Source organism: Convolutriloba macropyga, chromosome 10 (assembly GCF_964194025.1).
Source record: "Convolutriloba macropyga chromosome 10, txConMacr16.3, whole genome shotgun sequence".
In the NCBI taxonomy this organism is placed as follows: Eukaryota; Metazoa; Xenacoelomorpha; order Acoela; family Convolutidae; genus Convolutriloba; species Convolutriloba macropyga.
Window position 1 is genome coordinate 11,247,768 of NC_134477.1, and position 22,122 is coordinate 11,269,889.

General features: G+C 35.2%; 1 pseudogene; it reads right to left on the reverse strand.

Annotated features, from left to right (window-relative positions):
• Positions 1-1,813: 1,813 nt before the first annotated feature.
• LOC142348566 (dynein axonemal heavy chain 7-like) overlaps positions 1,814-22,122 on the reverse strand; it is a 460,211-nt pseudogene continuing 439,902 nt past the window's right edge.

Here is a 22,122-nt window from a genome sequence, read left to right on the forward strand (position 1 = left end):
AAAAACAATTCTATAATGAGAATATAATTTGTCAGAGTAAAATACATCGATACAAAGTGTTGATGTACAATATAGGCTACAATGCGGTTACATTTATTATATACATTTTTTAAGAAGAATATACGCATTTCTGATAATTTAATTATTGAAAATAAACTATGAGTGTACAACAGATATTCAAACCCTATCATTTCAACCCTCTCGCCATTTCACCCCGATTTTTATTGCTTATAGGTGATTGATACAATTATTATTTGCAATAAAAGATACTGGGTAATTAATTGAGGGATTAATGCTTAAAAAGATTGGTAAGGTTCGAAGAAAAAGTTTTCGGGTAAAAACTTGGCGGGGTGAATGTGGCTTAAAGGTAAAAAAAAGTGTGATGTTAATATACGGGGGTTAAATAAATCAGGCTGAACAGAAGTAGAACTATATTTAAACTGCACATCATAAATTCAGATACAACACTGCATACAAGTATTATATAAGAAAAAAAATCAAATACTTTTCCTAGTTCTCGAATTGCGATTATCGGTTTTCTCCGGCTACCAATACCAGTTAAAAAATTGTTTCTTTCTCATTATAGCAGATATTTTTAATCGATATCTGATTACCTCTTTCATAAAATGAGATCAAGATGGGTGGACAAACCTGCATTTCGTTTATTAATTCCATTGACTGCAACCGTATCGGCTAAACGAACAATTATCATTACAAAATACATGTGTTTGTGTAATTGGGGGAGGGGGTTCTTGTTCACTAAGCGGGGGAGGGGAGGGGGGGCTTTTACAAGAAAGTCCCAAATTATTTATAAATAATGAACATCACCAGCACATTTTTTGAACCTGAAACGTAGAATATACTGAAATATGCATACAATTTTTTAATAATCAAATATACATCCAACCTTTAAAAATGATAATTTGACTACATTTTGTCGAAATTTACTACATTTTGACGAAATACCAATTTTTTTTGTCGACATTCGCTTAAATGAAGCATGAAGATATAAGCTAAATTAAAACTTTCTCAAAAATATTTCTTCAATTTGTTTGCGGCTAAAATGAATGATTTGATATAGTGATGGTTAAATGAGTAGGCTAAGAATACATTTTATTGATTATACAGCATCAAAACCTCATGTCAAATAAAATCAACAGTGAAAATAAGATAAAGACATAGTTTAACAGAATTTTTGAGAACACAGCATGAAAATGTTCCTTTGAACAGAACGTTGGGGCCATTTTTAATTTACTTGTACGTTTGAAAACCAACAGCCAAACATGAAACAAAATTTATCCCTATATGTTTACAAACTATACTAAAAGAATTAATAATACGCAATCTGTAAATGTTTAACCTTTGGTTGTATTGCTGAAATTTACATGCTTGAATTGGAATAAAAGAAGCATCATGAAATATACAGAAAGTTATAAATTTTCAAGGTCCCGTGTCACCTTTTCTGAGTAATCATACAAGAATCATATATGATGTCATACAAATAATAACGTATTTTCTAGTACGATCCTTGTATGACTACTACTAAGAAATCATATATGACTTCTAAGAAATCATATATGACTACAAAGAAACCATATTTGACCTAGTATGACTACTAAGAATTGTGTATGATTAGTAATCCGGGGTTGAAATTGTTCCACTATCAATATACTAGATAAAATTGATTCTTTGGTTTCAACATTTGTAAGTCTGGATAAAATTTCGGTTTGAAAACGTTCCTTCAATGCTAGTCTCAACTCAATCTCAAAAAAATGTGTATCTCAAAAATTTTGGTGATTTAAGACGACCCCCATTCACATTTTCTAAAAAAATCTTTTAGGACTATAATGTATAATATTTTGCGCCGCATTTCAAACTATAAAAAATTATGCAAATCAGCCGAAACACATGAGATGTTATTTAAATTAATGGTATAATCAAATAAATAAGCAACTACGGATTCAAATACATTATTTAAAAAGTTTATAATTTTTTTAAAAAAAGTTTTAAACATCAGAAGCAGCATCAGTATATCAGTTGTTTTAGCATGAAAATGATCGTCAAAAACTTGCACTGCAGAGAAATAAAGCCAAACTAACAGAATACATCACTGAAAACTTTACTATTACATTTTTTACTTTGTTTTTTTCTCCTTTGATTTTAGGTGAACAGCTGTCCATTAGTGTAGTCATTTTTTGACAGCGGGCAGTAAAAAAGCTAAAAATAACAAATATAGCAACAAATTAAACTTGTCATCTGAGCAGTAATGATACATAAGCAGTATGCAAACTATTTAATCTTGCTATTAGAGTAACCATTTATGCGTTTATCGCAGCTCTCAAGTTTGTCATCAAGTTGTCAAATATTGCAGTCGGCAGTGAACATTATCAATAATGGTTTCAGAGTTATAAATAATGGTTTCTGTGCTTGATTGCAGTTGTCCAAGCAACATATTTAGAGTTCTAATTATCATCTGCAGTTAATAACTCCTTTATTAACCATTTTATTTGTTAACCTTTATTAAACATTTTATGCTGTTTATGAAGATATCTATCCGTGCAGTTTTTTCGTTTTTTTTCGGGTTCAGTTGTCCAGTTGGCATAGCAACGCCACCCCCTGTTGCACCCAATGTTGGGGTGCCTTGTCAGTTGGGAGTCGCATGTCTAGTACAAAATTGGTGGAGTGTCCAGTGGTCGAGAGAGTGCCTCGTCTCTCTGAGGTCTTGTACACTGGCGCATCGTAAACCAGTCGTTTCTCAAGTTGGTCACGCTTGATCGGCTTCAACTGGATCTGAACAGAAAAGAAAAAAAACTATAAACAACACAGCGCCCCAATACAAATCAAATCCTTTGAATTGTGAAAATTGGCTTCATTTCAACTCAGACAGTTGCGGAGCTGAACGTGATGTAATGGTTAAGTGACTCTGCTTGAAGTCACTGAGAACTTCTGGCGTTTATCGAGAACCGCGAAGCTGTTCGAGATATTAAGTCAGAATTTCGAAGTGACGTCTGCAGAGTAAGAAAGAAAGAAAGAAAGAATAAACTACTCCTTTTTTATGATAAAATAAATCAATTTAAATCAACAATTAATTACTTAGATTATTATCAACATTATTACATATCATAATAACAAAAGATATCTCGGAGAGGACAGATACACGGGGCTATTAAACCCACCTAGTATCTGCCCTGGAGTCACTTAATCATGCTTAAAACACGAAAAGCGCACGTTTTAAAATGACGAAAGTCAACGAAATTCAACTTCTGACTAAGTAGCAACTTCTGGCATTTTGACTTCTGGCGCTGCAGACTTTCAGCATTTTGAAATGCGCACGTGAGTGTTTTAATATAATTTGTCGCAACTTCGTAAAAGTTCCTCAAGTTAATCAAGATTGATCAGCTTCAACTGGATCTGAACAGGCCGAGAAATACATGAATAGAAACAATTTCTTAAAAAGTTTTTTAACCCGCACTAACCTGCGTTACAAAATGTGTGTGTGTCTTGGCATATCAAATCTTTAGTTAATAACTTTAGTCACATATTAATCTTTAGTTAATCTTTTAGTTATCAAGTTAATACAAAGAAATAGAAATTGAGTGTTTTCGAGACTTTTTTTCGGAATTCGGTTTTCGAATCAAAGTGTTACTGTTTATGGTACATATTTGCCGACAAAAATTCAACCTATATTTGCAAAAAATAACATTCTCGCATTCTCGTAAATTTAAAACCCTGTTAATATCTTAAAAAATATATTAAGAAGAACGAAAAACACCAGAGCGCAATTTTTATGAAGCTGCGGCAAGTTTTAATCACGTTCAGCTCAGCAGCGGTTTGAATTGAAATGAAGCTGTTTTTTTAATTTGTTCTGATGTTGCTCTTACCACAGGCATGACGTCATGTAGTTGTTTAGGGTGTGACTCGTTGATGCGTTTGATCTTTCTGTCCCACCTGGCACCCTCCATGAACAGTCCCTTCACGTACGCACCATCAGAAGGGGGCTGCTTATACTCCTTATCGTCCATTACCTAATCGCATCAGGGCGGTTGCGGAAATAAACCACCACGGAAAAAAACCACTTCATTTTAGATAGGAAATAAACCCCCACGGAAACAAACCCCCACTTTACTCTCAACGAGCTGCGCATTTAGCGCGTTTGGCCAAGCCTCGTGGGCCATGGCCATGCCTCAGCGGCCCGTGGGACTTGGTATGAAACTATCACAACCGAACAAATAATAACGACCAAAATTCGATTTTAAAATGGGGGTTTAAAATGGGGGTATTTCCGTGGGGGTTATTTTCCGTGGGGGTTTATTTCCTATCTAAAGTTGAGTGGGGTTTTTTTTCCTTGGGGGTTTATTTCCTAGACCCGTGTCAGGGTGCTTTGCTATCTCACAAATATAAGTTAGGTGACTCTGATTGAGTCACTGAAAAAATCTGGCATTTATTCGAGATGTAAGTCAGATTTTCGAAGTGGCTTTACCTTGAGTCTTGTAATCTTGATTGAAACACAAACTTAGAGAACTTTTTGGTAGAATTTTTTTGTCTCTACTCTCTTTGCAAGGTGAAGGTATTCTAATATTTTCGTTCAGTCGAATTCGTTATTTATCTTAGAAAAATATGAGAGGTATCATTGAAAGTCTGTTGAGCGAATATCTTAATCAAAAATTTTCGATTTGCGTATTTTTGTGTGGTGTTCGAAGTTTTAATTTTTGCGCATAATGCTGGTTTTACATTGATTTCTTTTATTTTGTTTTGTAGCAGTAGAAATACTGGATGTACACCTCCAGCCAATCAGAGAATGAGAATACACTATTCTCTTTTATATAGCGCTAACTCCACTAACTATAGTCAGTCTATTAGAGTAGTTGCACGATGTGTATGCATCTGACTCCGGTGTTAACTCTTTTATACATCGTTATAATTGAAGTATACCTTCAATGTTTTACAGAGTCGGTTAGTCTGAGAGATATAGGTAAGCCTACTTCGCGCGCAGAAATAAGTAGCCCTAGCTCTTTATACCTTAAGACTCTAAAAAGAGGCCACCTTTGGTCTGCCTTAGTATCTTTTTTAACCAAAATTAATGTGCGTAAAACTATTCTTTTAAGCAACTCACATTCAAAATTGGCTAGATCCAAGCTAATTTCGCTTTTTTAGACTAGTTGAATCCAAATCAGTGAACTTTAGATAAAATTGTTCCTACAGCGTAGCACTGCCTTTATATATACACGATTACTCACATAGAAATTTGGCTCAATTTCTCATAGAATGCCCAATAAATAAAATTTTACATTAAATTTAAGCCATCTTTGCAGACCTTTAATTGTAACTACATTTTTTCAGCGGTTCGCAGTCAAGTTACGCCGTCGAGATCTCAATCTGGGAAGTCAACTACAGCTATGTTAAATAAATTCTCATTTTGTATTACCAAAAATTTCTGCAAAACTTAAACAACATTTTGTTTTCGTAATCCAGTTCAGCTTTTCGTCAATAATACAGGACTAGGCTAATGTAAATTAAGTCAGATGATCAATATATTTTGCATTCGCTATTACACAATGACACTGAATGGATTTAAAACCAAATTCTCACGTGAAAATTGTCTCTAACTGACCTACTAAAATTTTTTGCCATCCAACTTCCTGCATTTCAAACGCATTTATATATTAAATAACTAGCTGAGATGCAACCATTGGTCTCACATTCCATTTGTTAATTAAAACTCAGCTCGTTTAAATTCTTTTACCTTGTTTGTTGCAATAGAGAAGTCGAAAATGATGAAATCAAAACCTCGAATTTACTAGTTTTAAAGTTTCCTCATTAAAGTTTACCTGTTAACGCACTAACAAGATTAAGTATTTGGTGCTATAGTTTTAAAACTGTTTCTAATATTTTATATTAACAAATGTTTACTTCAATTCCCCCATTATGTGAGTTCTTTAAAGTCTTCAAAATTGAATATTTTGAAATCATTAGTAAAATTATTAGACCTGTTAGCTTAAGTTAAAAACAAGTTCAAGTAATTGCGGTTGCATGTCAAGTTTTTAATTTTTATTTTTTCATAAAAATTGATTTCTTTTCCGTTTTGACAATGTATGGAAAGCGATATTAATTTGCCCAAAATAATTTTAACGAAATCCCAAATTTGTAAAATGAGCAAATTTTTATTCAGAAATTCTACTGAAGATCTTTTATTCGTATTTGCGAAATAAATAGTTGCATGTTATGCTAATAAATGTTTCTATTAACATTTGCTGGAGTTGAAATATCCCTCAATTGGTATTAAGTTTTCGGAGTTGGTTATAATTTTGGCTGCTAAAATCTGCTGGTCTTTATTTCTGCTTTTATTGAAGAAAGTGAATAGTTGAGCGAATTCAAACCTTTTATTACGATTCAAAGAGGAGCATTGGGGAAGTGTCTTTCCTTAACCAATTTTATTGGAGTGAATTTTGAAGCAGAAAATTTTCGTTCACGTCCCTGTTTTTTGATTAAATGTTTTGCAAGCAAGTGAAAATTTTCGTTCACGTGCCTCTTTTTAACGCAGTTTTTTTTTCATATTTTTGGTTAAAAGACTTGGTTGTGATATTTTATTAATTTTAGGCTTCTTTTGATAATTGCTTGAAGGTTTCTGGAAAATAATATGAATTTTATGCTAGATTGTAGCTTTTTCTGGTATTTTGCTGAATTTTAGACAAATTTTTGAGATTTTTTGCTTGTTGTTTTGTTTTACTGCCCCCAGGAAGAATTTAAAAAGACCTTTATTACTTGAGTACCAAGTGGTTATACATCTTTAAATACCAAGGGTTTACAGTTTTGTGGGTATAAAACATTTTTTGTTGAGAAATATGACAAAAGAATCGAAAAATTTTAAACTATTTTTTAAAAATTTTTTGCTGTTTTTCGTTTTGTCTATAATCTTAGACCAGTTTTTTAGCCTCATATCACTTGCGTATTGTATTGTGAGCATTTAAATACTCTATTGGTTCAAAAGAATTTTTCTTTGGCTTTTTGTGGCTTTGAAATAAAAAAATATTAATTTTTTCTATTTTTTTTTAGTTCAAGTTGTTTTTAAGAGCTTATTTTTTTCATGATTTGTGTTTTCAAGTGTGCTTTTTTAAATTTCTCATGAGTGGTTTTAGTAGGTAGTAGTTGTTTTGAAGGAGTAGGTTTAAGGTAGAGACGGCTCTTTGAGTCGTTTCCGGATTTCTTCCGGCTATGTTTTAAATTTTCGTCTTTCTGTCCCTTTTAGCGTCAACTTGCGGGTAAGAAAGGTCGGACATTATCTACGAATTCACTATATGCAATGCATTCTGTTAAATTCGTAAGGTAACTTCTTTATTCTGCAAGCTTAATAGAGGCACCATCCTATGGACAGGCTCAGGCCTTTTTGGTGACCTCTCGAATGTGTTGTATATTTATATACTAGTTCGGAAATAAATTATTATTACTATTATTATACATTTCCGTCAGTGATACAATGCAATACAGTAATCATGACTAGTGCAACTTTGTCTTGAGTATTTGGTTTTCAGTTCTCATTGGGTGAGATGAAAACGTAAGGAAATTTCGAATTGATTTTCTCGGCTGAAATAATTCAAAACTTCCCTATCATTGGGTGAGTTTACGTCAACACAGCTATTCACTTTTAAATTAATACAGACCTCGAAATCGAATATGAGATGGTCGATAGGAATTGTATATCGTCTTGCATAGTTCTGCTGGACTCCAGTCAAGAATGCCTGAGTGAAGTAGAATCGAGAGATCCAAAACACCACAGGAGGTCCATTCTCAAACCACTCCTATATAGAAAGTCAGCAGTCCATAAAGTTACTTGGATCTTTTCCGTTTCTGCCCCCCCCCCCCCAGTACGTTATGCACCCCCCAGTTACAATGTTACACCGCACGTGCCATTACATAGTAAATAATTATGTAAAATTTGGCACGTGCATCTGGGTGCCAATAATATGCACCCACTAAGCTGGGGGGGGGGGGGGGGGCACAAACGAAAAAGATCCCGTCACGTTTTACTTGTAAGTCTACATAGTAAGCGGTCTACATATGCGGTCTACATATATAATTTCATCATATATAATAGATCATGAATAAAAATAAAATAGGTAAAAAATCAGCATGTACTAAGAAACAACAGCAAACAAGCTTGAATTGACTTAGGCAGTTTATGAAAGAGCTACTTGTTAGATCCGGGCAAAATAATTACCCGGATTGAAGTTTCGTTGATTTTATAGAAGGATCATGTATGCTCCATATTGTCCATACTTGATTTCTTAGTACGATCCTAGTCTGACCCCAAAGAAACCATATATGATCCCTGTATGATTCCCATAGTCATTACCTTGACATTAACTTGACAAATGACTTCCGAAGACTAAAGACTAACCAATTTTGTCAATTAATTCACAATGATTCCGAAAGTACAAGTAATGCTGTCTCCTTGTGATCACAAGTTTTAAAAAGGCTGCGGCCTGAAAAACTAATACAAGTTATATAGCAGCGATACTGGTTCACATAACAGACAGTGACGTAGAACTTAGTAACTTAGTGATGTAGTGCTGAAAATTACATAATTATGTCCCAACGCTGTCTTGAGGGTGTAAAAATATAGTTAATAAATTATTTTATTTCACCTGTGAAAGAAAACCGTTATAATATTTTTGCCTGTTTATAATAATTCTGGCTCTTAGGAGAACCCTCTAACCTCTAAGAATGTGAGTCTTGCGCAGAAGTCGGACACATATCCACCCAAGGGTTTGAGAGATGGATAACTCTTTTCCATCCACATTCTGGGGATTTTCCCGCTCAACATGCTCTGGAATACCTCTTCCAAATCACTGGACATCACCACCAGACCCTGGATCAAATCAACATCGTTAAACCAAGCATTGTAACGAATTTACGTTTGAAATAAACATTTTCACTCAGATTTGCGCATGATTGTCTGAATAAAAGAGCAACGACTTGGTCACAGTTTTTGAATCTGTAGAGAAAACCCATTAAGTTTAAATCAGCGAGCGTTTGAGAAACGCCAAAACATGCAACTGAGCAACAATGCGCACATTTGCACGCCAAATTTTTTTAATGAATTAGTTTCATATCGGCTGTTTTAATGCAATTGTTAATGCATTAGTGGACGATAAGACGATATTTGAGAGTGGATTTAACAATTTTCAACTTCAGAAGAAAAAAAAGGAAACAACTTTCCCAGAAATCAGGATCAAATTTTGGGAGTACCTAATGAAAAACTCACTTTTAATCGAACCAAAATTCTTTCATCCAAGAAGCTTGATACATCGAGGGATTTTTATGAAGAACACAATAAAAGTGTGAGTCATAAGCAACTGTAAAGTATTGATACTATCTAAGTTTTTTTTCAGTGACCGATATAAGAAAATATTCAGCCAAAAATTAATGCCTTTTATACTGAAAAATGAGAGGTTGCTACCCATTTATTTCTGATGCAGCAGCATCTACACAATAGGCTCAGATTTGATTTAGTTAATCCGCAAAGCTAAAAAATTTCAGGGAAACTGGATCAAAATTTTGGAGCAAAACTTTGCTCCCAAAGAGTTTTTCGCAAATTTAAATGCCTTATTTTCAATAGCATGCTCCATTCTTAATCTTTAAATTGAATGGCTGTTCAATTCTTCAGGATTAAATTTGATTATTGAAGAATTAATGACAATAATTGCGCTGATGAAACCAAGAAGATATCTAAAATATATTAGTTGTTTCAACCTGAACAACTTCATAGCATCCTAAAACATCGTCGTTAGATTGTCAAAATAGACTTACGTGCTATACGAAATAGATAGCGAAAAAGTTTAGAGTATACAGAGGTGGTTTTAAAAAAATACGTTTATTTGAAAGAGTGAAGTTATGAAGCAGTTGAAACAAAAGCTTACACTGATGAGCGTGTTTTATACACTAGATTTCAACTTTATGTAAACTGAATTCATTTTACCCGTCCAAGATGTCATGACCACATAAACTTGACTCCTAATGATCTTTAAACAACGGGACAAGAGTGATGTTGATTATTGTCAGTTGTTATTATTTACAAGATTTTTGAAGCTTAATATTTGTGAGATTTATAATTCAGCAGAACGGTAAATCTTGATCTGGACAGTTGAATACTCTAACTGAGCACAATCTGAACACCTCATTATTCTTTAGATCAGCTCAGGCACCAGAAAATTAGACTAGAAAACATTAAAGTCAAGCATATCAGTCTTACCGCTTAATCGCGTAACATACTACGTCAAGAGACTAAAATCAGCTCCAGAGTTGCATGAACAAAATGATCTTTTCCGTTTGCGCCCCACAGCTTAGTGGGCGCATATTATTTGCACCCCCGGACGCACGTGCCATTTTTTACATGATGATTTACTATGTAATGGCACGTGGCCTGCAACTGGGGGGCGCATAACGTACTGGGGGGACACTAACGGAAAAGATCCGAACAAAAAATAGCGTGAGACGCCAAAATAAAAAGGAAAACTTAAGAACCGCAATATATCTCTACACTCAGCTTCGCTGTTATAACAAACTAATTAAATGCAATCTATAATTTTTTGGATGCCTCGACAATTCTTCCCTGTGAGAAACGCTGATTTTATCACACAAATCCTCTAAAAAAGAAAAACTCTACTGCGGACTAAAGTCTCCTCTGCAAGAACTAGATTAAATTACAAAATAATCAAATACTTATTAAGGGGCCCTCGTTATAATTATAACAGGACTAATTTTGCAATATATAAAGTAACAAAGTTAGGAATAAATCAGTGAAACCTAGAGAAGCAATGAAGACCAGAAAAGCTTATTATTACAGATACTCCCATAAAGTTCCAACGCTGTCAAACGGTTAAAAAGTCAACGTTGAAAAATACAATTTACAAACATCAGCATTTAGATGTGCATATTGGGTTCCGAGGCGTTTTTTCGAACGATATTGCTGACATTGCAATTTAGTGGTAAAAAATATAGTGTAATGATTTTAACTCTGATGTGGTAGGTATTTTATTCGCTTGATCTTAATTACCACACTAGAGCTAAACCTATATTATTGTAGCGACCTTAATTGCGTGCTAGAATAAGTCTCACTATACGCTCACAATGTTCTTTGCTAATTTCCAAATCTATGTGTTATTTGCTAGAAAATAAAATTGATTAGATATAAAGATTAATTAGTAAATAGACAGAAAGGATAGAGCACAATTAAGGGGTAAATCTTACTTGAAAATCTGGCGGGGTATCTAATCTTAATCAATAAATTGAATCCATCTTACTGCTGGATGTGAACATTACTCTAACTCTAATTTTGCTATAAAATTGGCAGACTTACAATCGCTGCTGATATTTCCCTCTTAGTTGAGGAGTAGATGTTTCGCTCTTAGAGCAGAGAGAGGAAGAGAGAGAGAAATTTTTGGTGAAATTCAAGCGGCTTAAGTTGCGCTGGTTGAGTTGGTGACTGATTTCCTTCAGCAGCAAGCTCTAGGCTCGTGCGTGTTTAAACATGATTCAACACGACTAAAAAATCACAAGACTTATGACTAGCTCCGAATCAATTCCTAGGTCATTCGTGGAGCCGACTATTACTCGTCTTTAGTCATATATTCGTTTCAGGCTTGCTGCTGAAGAACGGCCTGGATAGCTTCAGTATCCTTCACTTAGTACGCGTATTAATAGCGGCAGTGAATCAGCCGGTATGGCCTGCTCCATAGTGTATTAAATAATACACAGCAGTATTTGGCTATGAATAATGTATTCATTCACTCAACGCAATTTACGCAGCATAGCTCTCTCTTAATATTCCGTCAGTTTAGACTAAGTCTAAAGTGTTCACAAAGTCGACGGTTAAATAATTATACTCTCTGTAGTATCGATAATTGCGGCGGCAATTATCCAATTAGCAATACTACAGCTCACCCCGGTTTAAAAAAGAGAAAAATTGTGCTCTATCGTACAAAGTTTACATTAAGAGTATTAAAGAAAAAATAATAGTTTTTACAAAAAGTTGCAAATTAAAAAGCAACATATTGAGATAAAAACACGTTAAAAGTTTACAACATTAGTATATAGAAGGAGACTGATTAATACACCGGTTATTGAGCTGATATGAAATAAATATTTTGCTTTACAAAATTGAAGTTTTCAATCGACAGATAGACAAAGTTTGTTAGCAGGATAGCGGTAAAAAAAATGATTAAATACAGTTTAACCAAATTTAGAAAAGAAACATACGTTCGAAACTTATGTATAAATAAATGGGGGGATACTATTCAAACATTTAAGGATAGAACATATTAAGAAAGTTAACTTCAATATTAGAGTTAGATGGTAGAATGTTTCTTAAGTTCTTTGTTCTCCTGTCTCAGTCTCGTAAGTTCTGAGGCCATCTGCTTATTAGCTTCGATTAAGGTCTCGGCCTTCTTTATCAGCTCCTTTTGTTGGTTATCTCGGATTTTGAGCATCTGACTGGACAGGATGTTTTGTTTTCGGTATCGCTCCTTCTCTTCATGTGCACTTATAGTGAGGCGATCCAGCTTCATTTGGAGCTCACTAACAGAGGACTCTGAGTTCCAGAGCTGTCGTCTGAACTCATTGTTTTCCATTAGAAGCTGGTCTGAAGAGATCGTTTCTACCGACTCATCTTGTGGAGGAAAAGCCGTAATCATTTCAAAAGGAACGTTGATGCGACTGTGGCATTCTTTATTCTCTATCTCATATTTCCTTTGACTCACATCACGGTTTCTGAGTCTCCACAAGTTTAGCGATCGGACCAGAGAGAAGTCTGGTATTACAGGAAGCACAGACGATGGAACCGAGATTATCTCGCCTGTGGTCTTATTTTGAATAATGGATTGCTCAGAAAGGCACCACTTGTTGTATTCTGGCCTGAGGGAGTAGTCAAGCGACTTGACAAATAGTGGATTGTCGTTCAAGGGGAACTGCTCTCGTCCAAATTGTTCCTCTAGGCGCTGTGGTTTCTCGGGAAAGTCACGTCCCTTTGGAAGTCCATCATCGATGAGACTTTTGTTAATGTGTTTGAGAAGTGGCGGGGAATACTTTGCGTTTGGTGGTCTTTGGTGTTGTTGTGGTTGATGTTGCTGTTGATGTTTTTGGGGCTGATGTTGCCTCTGTTTGTTGTTGTTGTTGTTGTTGTTATTGCCACGTTGGCGAGGATGGATCGCTCTTGATTTCTTTGTTAAAGGTGGAAGATCTGCCATCCAGTTGGTCAACGGGTCATACTGCTCCTCTGGCAATGTGGGGGTTGCGGTCTGGTAGGATCTTTTGGACATCTTGTCAAACATAAATATAAATACACTTACACAGAAAGGTTAAAACGAAATCTAGCTGTGCTGAAAAGAAAACAATCGTACTTCTTAACGTACCAACAAAATCATACTCTTAGAGTACAGGAATACAATCACACATTATGTGCAGAATCAATTTTTGCGAAGCTCCCACCGGGGTGGAAAGAAAGAAAAGAAAAATTCGAAAGAATTGAAATGTGGAAAACAATCTCCGTTTTTGAAAATCGGAATATCTTATTTTTATTAACAAAAAATTGAAATGTTTTGAAGCTTTGAACAGATTGTGTCAGATTTAACTGACTAAATCGGGTTTCGGACCTCGTGGCTCCCCTCCGTGCGACGACCCGCGCAGCTGGGTTTTTCTTTGTGTTGCAGTATATACCTGCTAGTGATGAAGGGTCGTTAGATGAGGAGGAGGAGGAGGAGGAGAACTTCTATGAGGAGGCCCACAGAGAGGGCGATGATGAATAAGAAGAGAATAAGGATTGGGACGAAAATGGGGTGCATTATTAAGAACTTTCCGACCAAACGTCGTGGGGGTTAATCTTCTTCAAACAAATGGGGCAATTATGTTTCTCTTGGGCACAGGGATTACACACAAAATATCCAAGGTTCTGGTGACATTTTATGTGCGGGTGAGTGGAGGAGGTGACACATTTCTTTATTTGGTTGCAGCAAAAACATCGATAATAAAAACTAAGGGATAGCGTATAAATGTGGCGGAGGCAAAGGGGGCAGTTTGGTTGGGAGGAGTGTTTGAGTAAGTTAGTTCTGCAATCAGTGCAAACTAGGTGAGGGGGTTGGTCTCCGTCGGAAGGGTGCAATTTTTTCCAGCATGAAGTAATTCTTAAACAAATGGGACATTCATCACGATATTCGACAATAGGGGGGCGTGATGAGTTCTGGAGGGGAAAAACTATTCGAAAGGATAAACAATTTCCCATTTTAAAAATCTCGAGATGGATAAATAGTTTCGTTATTGAGGTTGTTTGGGGGATTTAATTGATCTAATTTCAATAAGAGCGATTTTTCGATTTTCAAAAAGAAATTCCAATGGGGTGAAAGAGGAGTTAGGGTTTTCATTAAATTTTGTTGGGTATCAATATTAACATAATAAATTATTAAGGAAGGGGAGGTATAGTTATCAGTCTCTATAAAGGAACGTTTAATGTCAGTTATTCTGACTAAATGCTGGTTTAGGTGAAAGATCATAATTATATTAGTTTATTGGTTTCTGTTGAGATATTTCTAGCACATTTGGATTCGTTTTCGAGTAGGTAAAGGAAATAGTTCCAGTAAACTGAAGTGGGGTAGACTGAGAGGGTTGATTTTTTCTGGGTTGTGACGTTCTTCAGGTTTACTAAAATAAATGCTTGAAGGGAAGGTTCAGTTTCGAAGGTTTTCACGAAACTACAAATTTCAACTAATTCTTGGTTTAAAAGGAAAAACATGATTTAAAATAAGCAAAGAGGGTACTTAATTGTTAATTCAGCGTTTGAATAAAAAGATAGGAATAGGGCTATTTCGAGTATCTGGGGGTGACTAATTTTTAAATTTATATAGTGATTTAAAATACTGTGGGGTTGTCGAATGTAAATTATGAAGGAGTTATGGGTGGTGGATAATCCAAGGATAATATATTTTATGTTATTTAATTTAAGGGTAAGGGATCTATTCTGTATGTTAATCATTACCAGTTGGAGATATCAATGGGGATCTGATCTAAATTTTGCTCTGAAAGCATCAAAAAAAAGTTCCAATAGGGGGAAAAAGCTGTTGTTGTATTGTTATCGAACCTTCGTCCCAAGAGTCTACAAAATCAAACAAAACTTCTAGAGTGGGGTTACTTGATAGGGAAAATGGATAGTAAAAGATCGATTAATCTGATAAGGTCTTACTAAACTGCCTTGATAGTAAAAATACATTCCAAAACGATAATTTCGTGCTGATAGATTCCGAAGTGTTTGCAATGTACTGTGAATACGTTTGATTCTCTGAAACGTTTAAGAAATAAGGCAAAATTTGTTAAAACGTATAAAATAGCCAATAAATTAATCAGTTCCCGAAGGGACTACTGAGGATCGAGGTGCCTCATTTTATAGAAGAAAGTGGATGTTGCTTCCTAAATCGAGTAGACCATATTCACAATCAAGTAAAAATTCCTTAAGAGTATAAAATTTTTCGTGGTCTGAATAAATTAATATGTCTACTAAGTCAGAAAATTTTGGTGCGCTAACTTTTAAATGCACTAAATTTTCATAAGCAGGTGTAAAAGAGTAATATATATGTCCATAAAATTCGTGAAACTTAATAAATAAACCCTTATGGTACTCGGATACAAAAAGATCATTAAAGTTTTGCATCTCAAATCATAATGCTGAAACAGTTAAGTTAGACTAATAAGAGTTGATTAAGTGTGATAAATTAAGTATAAAAAGACAAATTGGATGACTGAATTATGGGGGAGCAATTGCATTTACTTCTTGCTCAGTAGGAACTTTAGGGTAAAGATGTGGTATTTCTGGCATAAGAGGTGATGCCACTTCAGGGGCAGTCAGTGGTGACAATTCAATTTGACTGTTGTCGTGATAGATGTTATTATCTGGTGTATGCTTGAGGTATCGACTTCTGTTTGGTTCACTGTTTGTATTGTTATCAGTGTTTTCATCATCTTTAGTTGTTTGATAAATTGATGTTACAATGGAAAGTAGAAACAAATTGTACGAGGCTCCTAGTAGTGTTTTCCAAAAACCAATAGTGTTTTTCGACAATTTTTGTATCTCGAAAGCTCTTAAAACAAAAATTACGACATCGATCAAGAACTTGATCTACATGAAACATGCAAATAAAATTCCGGCTCTTTCTATGTAATAGCCAATTTCTCCAAAAGTACTCTTAAAGTGATCAAGGAAAAAAGATGGTGACAACATTGAATCTAAGTATAGTCGATTATTGAGGCCTGCGGCACGATAGATATCGCGTTGACTATTGTCTACATGTGCGTTTTGAAGCACTGTTCGAGAAATCTTTTTCAAAACTGAATTAGATGCAGATTTGTGTAAAATTGTTCTCCAAAAATCTTTCAACTGGTTTACAGTGTAAATACCTGCACGACGAGAATCATAGTCTGGGATTTTTTGAATATAACCAATTTGTTGTGGAGCAAAAACAGCGGGCGGTTTAAAAGGAACTGGCGCCGGCATCAACTGATACCAAGAATTATTATTATCTAAATCAAGTTGAAACAAATTTTTGAAAGTATCTGTACAGTCTATTTCATTTGCAAATGGAAATGTTTGGCGCGTAATAGGATTAACAAACATAGTTTTTCCGTCATAAAAGATCGGAATACGGTCGTAACAGCGATCAAGTACTTTAAGCGGTGAAATTTTCTTTGGACACGGATATAGAAAACCTATAACACCTTCAATTTCTAAAAACATTGAACGATTTCCGGTTAACATGTATCCAGCCAATCTATTGTTTTCGCAAGACAATGCATTGATCATTTGGATTTGAGTGCGTCTGAGCTCGCACATATTTTGTAAAATAAGGAAGTCAGACTGTTCCAAATCACGATAGACCTTATACATCATGAAATTAATTTTCATACGCATATGAGCATCATAATCGATAGTGTCTTTTCCAACGTTTTCAAGAATTTTTTTATGATTTCCAAAATGTTGGCTACCAACTAGCTCGTTTTTAGGTGTCTCGTAAAAACCGTTCAACCTTATTTTGTTGTCGGTGCCGACTTGCATTTTGTAATAATTAACACTATTTTTCGAAATTACGGTTTTTCCCGTATTCATATCAAATCCGCCTGTGAAGGAAACAAATAAATCATCAAAGTTTGTAATAAACAAAGGAGTAGGCTTTCCACAAATATAAGTTCTTTCGTTATTTATCCTCAGTTTTATGTCTCGCGTGTGCGCTTAACAAACCAACCTACAATGTCAAAATTTGGGTCTGAGAAGCAAAGAACCGGTGCTCAAAGTTACTAAATCAGTGGACTGTTCTTTTGTGGGGAGAACCCGTCTCTTTTATTCGGTCGTAATTGAGACGTTCAGAATCTTAGAACATCTCACACAGGTACTGGGATAGCGCGGTATGTGGCCCTACCATAGAACCTGTGTGACCTCTGGGTTTTTGGTTTGGAAAACTAGCCACAAAAAGTCCACCAGGTCCCTAAATGTGTGAGCAACCGACGTTCTTTATTCCTCGTCGCACCAGTTTTTAACTCTGATGTGGTAGGTATTTTATTCGCTTGATCTTAATTACCACACTAGAGCTAAACCTATATTATTGTAGCGACCTTAATTGCGTGCTAGAATAAGTCTCACTATACGCTCACAATGTTCTTTGCTAATTTCCAAATCTATGTGTTATTTGCTAGAAAATAAAATTGATTAGATATAAAGATTAATTAGTAAATAGACAGAAAGGATAGAGCACAATTAAGGGGTAAATCTTACTTGAAAATCTGGCGGGGTATCTAATCTTAATCAATAAATTGAATCCATCTTACTGCTGGATGTGAACATTACTCTAACTCTAATTTTGCTATAAAATTGGCAGACTTACAATCGCTGCTGATATTTCCCTCTTAGTTGAGGAGTAGATGTTTCGCTCTTAGAGCAGAGAGAGGAAGAGAGAGAGAAATTTTTGGTGAAATTCAAGCGGCTTAAGTTGCGCTGGTTGAGTTGGTGACTGATTTCCTTCAGCAGCAAGCTCTAGGCTCGTGTGTGTTTATACATGATTCAACACGACTAAAAAATCACAAGACTTATGACTAGCTCCGAATCAATTCCTAGGTCATTCGTGGAGCCGACTATTACTCGTCTTTAGTCATATATTCGTTTCAGGCTTGCTGCTGAAGAACGGCCTGGATAGCTTCAGTATCCTTCACTTAGTACGCGTATTAATACCGGTATGGCCTGCTCCATAGTGTATTAAATAATACACAGCAGTATTTGGCTATGAATAATGTATTCATTCACTCAACGCAATTTACGCAGCATAGCTCTCTTAATATTCCGTCAGTTTAGACTAAGTCTAAAGTGTTCACAAAGTCGACGGTTAAATAATTATACTCTCTGTAGTATCGATAATTGCGGCGGCAATTATCCAATTAGCAATACTACAATGATACCTTGATTGCCTTCTGTATGTTGATGAGGCTGTTTCTGATCACAATGAGGAGGACGTTGAACCTGACCATCTCCTGAACCAACACTGTGTTCATACTCTGGTTATAGTCCGTCGGATATCTACAAAATTGCGAAAAAATTCTCTTTGGTATACATTTTTTTTAAAATGAATAAATTTTTATAAGACCTAAAAAAAAGATTTTTTTCCTACGAGTTCTCGGTATAAATACAATAGCAATATATCTCAATGACAGTAATTTTCACCTCAGCGTATAATTTTGTTCAGTTCAATAAAACTAGGCCTAGAATCATTGAATTTTAAAACTGTTGACTCACTGAACTGAAATTTGCATTGATTCAACAAGATTAACGATATTTTTATTGTATTTAAACCGAGAGGGAGAATTCTTCAGAACCTTTTTAGTGCAGTTTCGGTGTCGAAGTTTGGAGGCAGTTTTCCCAGAATGTCCGAAGCCACCTCGTTGATAACCTGATCGGGGGTTTTTTGCTTCCCACGCGATCCCGAACGAGCCTAAAATTTATATATTAATTGCAAACATTTTTGCACAGCATCCGTATTTAAAAAAAACTGAATTCGGTTTTGAACCCCAGTGTTGGTCATGACACCCCGGGTACTTTCATGGTGATGAATGAAAAGGCTGAAAGATGTTTCATCAGATATATCTTACCATACTACCAGAGCTGACACAATCCTAGTAATAGTTCAATTTATATTAGTCTTTCTTCAGTTGTATAGAGTCTGGCCACAAATTTCTATCTGTTTAATTGGCGAGGAATTCTGCAAAGTTGCTGATCGAAACGGTTCAATTCAACTCACGAAAGCGTTGACGTCACAAAAAAACAACTTCACAGGTCAACTAACAAAACTAATGACTTATTTTTGAAGATGAGCTTTTGAAAAGCTCAATGTTCTTTTCACGGCGACCGGGCTGCAAATATCTTCTGCTTGAGAAATGGGATGCATTAATGAAATTTTAAAAAAGATAGAAAAGAGCATATATACCTGACAAGCTTTAAAATACCGGCCAATAATTGGTTTATTTTCCACTTAGAACACATTTTATGGTGAAAGACAACCCTATTCTCACGTTCTGTATTATAATGGCCGGTAATAAGAGCGTGGGTTTTGTATAATATAGGAGGGTGGGGGGGGGGGGGGGGGTACTCACGGATAAAGTGCACTGATGATCAACTCTTTTAAAAATGTTTACCCGGGTTGACAAAACTTACTTACCATAAAACGGACCATATATGGCCCATAAAAGTCATAAATTGTTTTCGTTCTATGATCTTGCTATGATTCTTTTGTTTCCATGTCTGCCTAGTTTTTAAAAATTTCCAGAAAATCAGGCTATTTTCTTTCTTGATCAAGACATTGAAGTTATTGTGTCAGAAAAACAAAGCAACTCTAAACGGTTCGTTCATTTTTAAGCAATCGTAAAACAGTTAATTTGACCGACTAAGGTCGGGCGAATTGGTCACTTACGATACGACAGGCAAGTAGTTGGCTTCGGTAAAAATCTAATGGCGTGAGGGGGTGGAGTGTGGGGTGGCTGAGAGGTTTGCATTGAGGCGCGTGACCAAAGTGGGCCGGTATGGGAGTCGATATGGGAGCCGGTATGAGCAAGGGGCTAGGGGAAGGGAAGTAATGAGGTATGCAAACCGCCAAAAACTGCCCTCCAGAACATAAATTTACATCTTCTCAACAGCTTCGGTAAAAGGTAAGTTTAGAGATCAGTAACGCTGATCGCACACTTAACATGCCCTTCGGTTATTGCGCGCTTATCCCGTTTTCGAAGACGAAAAGTCAAATGACCTGACAAAGTTGATCAAGCGAAAAAGAGCATAGAAAACAACCAGCAGAGACCAAAAAACTGCCGACAATTTTTTGGGGGAGCAATTATCAAGATTTAAATAACGATAAGAAAGAATTATTTTTCACCAGAAGATTACAAATGTTTTTTTTACCATTGAGTGATTTTCTGCTACTGAATGGTTCTACCAAAAGATGTGAATTCTCTCTCTGGAGGAAGTTCATTTTTTTCCTTTATCAAACAAATTACTGAGAGAGCATTTTTTTTGTTCAGAAATCTTATGGCGAACCTTAACAACTCATAAGGATGTTTCTGCTTCTTCGAAAATAATTCAACGTTAAAACTCTTTTGCAGGAGGTAAAGAAATCTAAGTTGAACACTTCAAGCATCCGTAGACTAAATTTCCGAATTTATACTTTCTGAATTGCGCCACTAGTTTCTGAATCGCGCCACTTTTCATATTTTCAAATAAATCGATGTCTAAGAAATATGGTGTCTGAGTTTACATATTGGGCTATTATTTCCTAGTCTTTTTGTTCCGACCCCACTTGTGGGGGAAGGAACTATATACTCAAATGGGTTTTTTTTGTTGAGACAATTTTGGCCGACCGATATATTCATCGTAGAGAAATGTGAGTGGTATCATTAATAAGCTAGACCGGCGTAGAATTCGAAACTAAAAAGATTTGTTAGAATTTTGTTTTTTTTTTCGAGGAGTTATCCAGGATTGAAATTTTGTGTGAACACGGGATATTTGGCATGATTGTTCACTTTTAGTGTAATTTTTCTTCAAATTAAGATACTTTTTATTAAAATATTAATTCAAAATTAAATTTCAGGCCACAAAATGAAACAATTTTAAAAGAAGAAAGGTGATATAAAGAATAGTTCTATTCTTATAGGGAAGTTTACTATCGAAAAAGTTGAATTCTATTTCAGAGCTCTTTTTTAGAAATTTTTCAATTTTTTTTTGTTTTCTTGGCTCACTTAGCAACTAGTCACTTTTCATATCGAAGTTCCGTTAATGACAAACCTGATTTACAGTCAAATGGAGCCCAATGAACAGAAAATTCGTTTTCAAGTAATTGCTCGTGTTTTTTTTTGGCCTCGACTCTCAGTTTTCGTAATTTTAATTGAAATTTTGATTTCTTTTTCAGGCTTTACTAATTTTTGAAGTCCTATGCCATTGTCTCGTTGATTAAAAGTGCAATAGATTTCGTAATAAACATCAAGTGAACCTGTCTAGAGCTTTCAGTGGACAGCTAATGGCTGTTAGGCCTTTAAAATGATTTTTCGAGAAATTTTTTTTAACATTAACCGACAATCAACTTATTTTCGTGAATTGTAAGTCAGTCACAGTAGACATGGCCACCTCCCTTTCTACTGCAACAAAAATTAACCTGGTTAGTGGTATTATCTTCTAACTATTTGTTTTATGACTTCAATGTGACAAATTTTCAAAAAAAAACTAAAAAATATTGTTTGATTTTTTCTTATTATTGGTTCCTCTTGAAATCTTATCACTTTATCCTGATATTGATATCCCCATTGATTTGGAGAAGACGCTTATTGGATGATGGATAAGGTTTTCAGAGAAAAGCTTTTGGTTTAAATGGCTCCGACACTTTGTTCTCGAACTTTTCTACTAAAGTTTTGGTTTTTGCCTATATTTATTAATGTTTCCATAGTCATAAGACTTATTGTGACGTCCTATTGGTTACCTAAGCATGACAAATATCCCTGTCCACAAATTGAGGCATACATTCCAATTGAGCGTGTTTAGCGACTTCAGCTGAAAGCTATTGAATA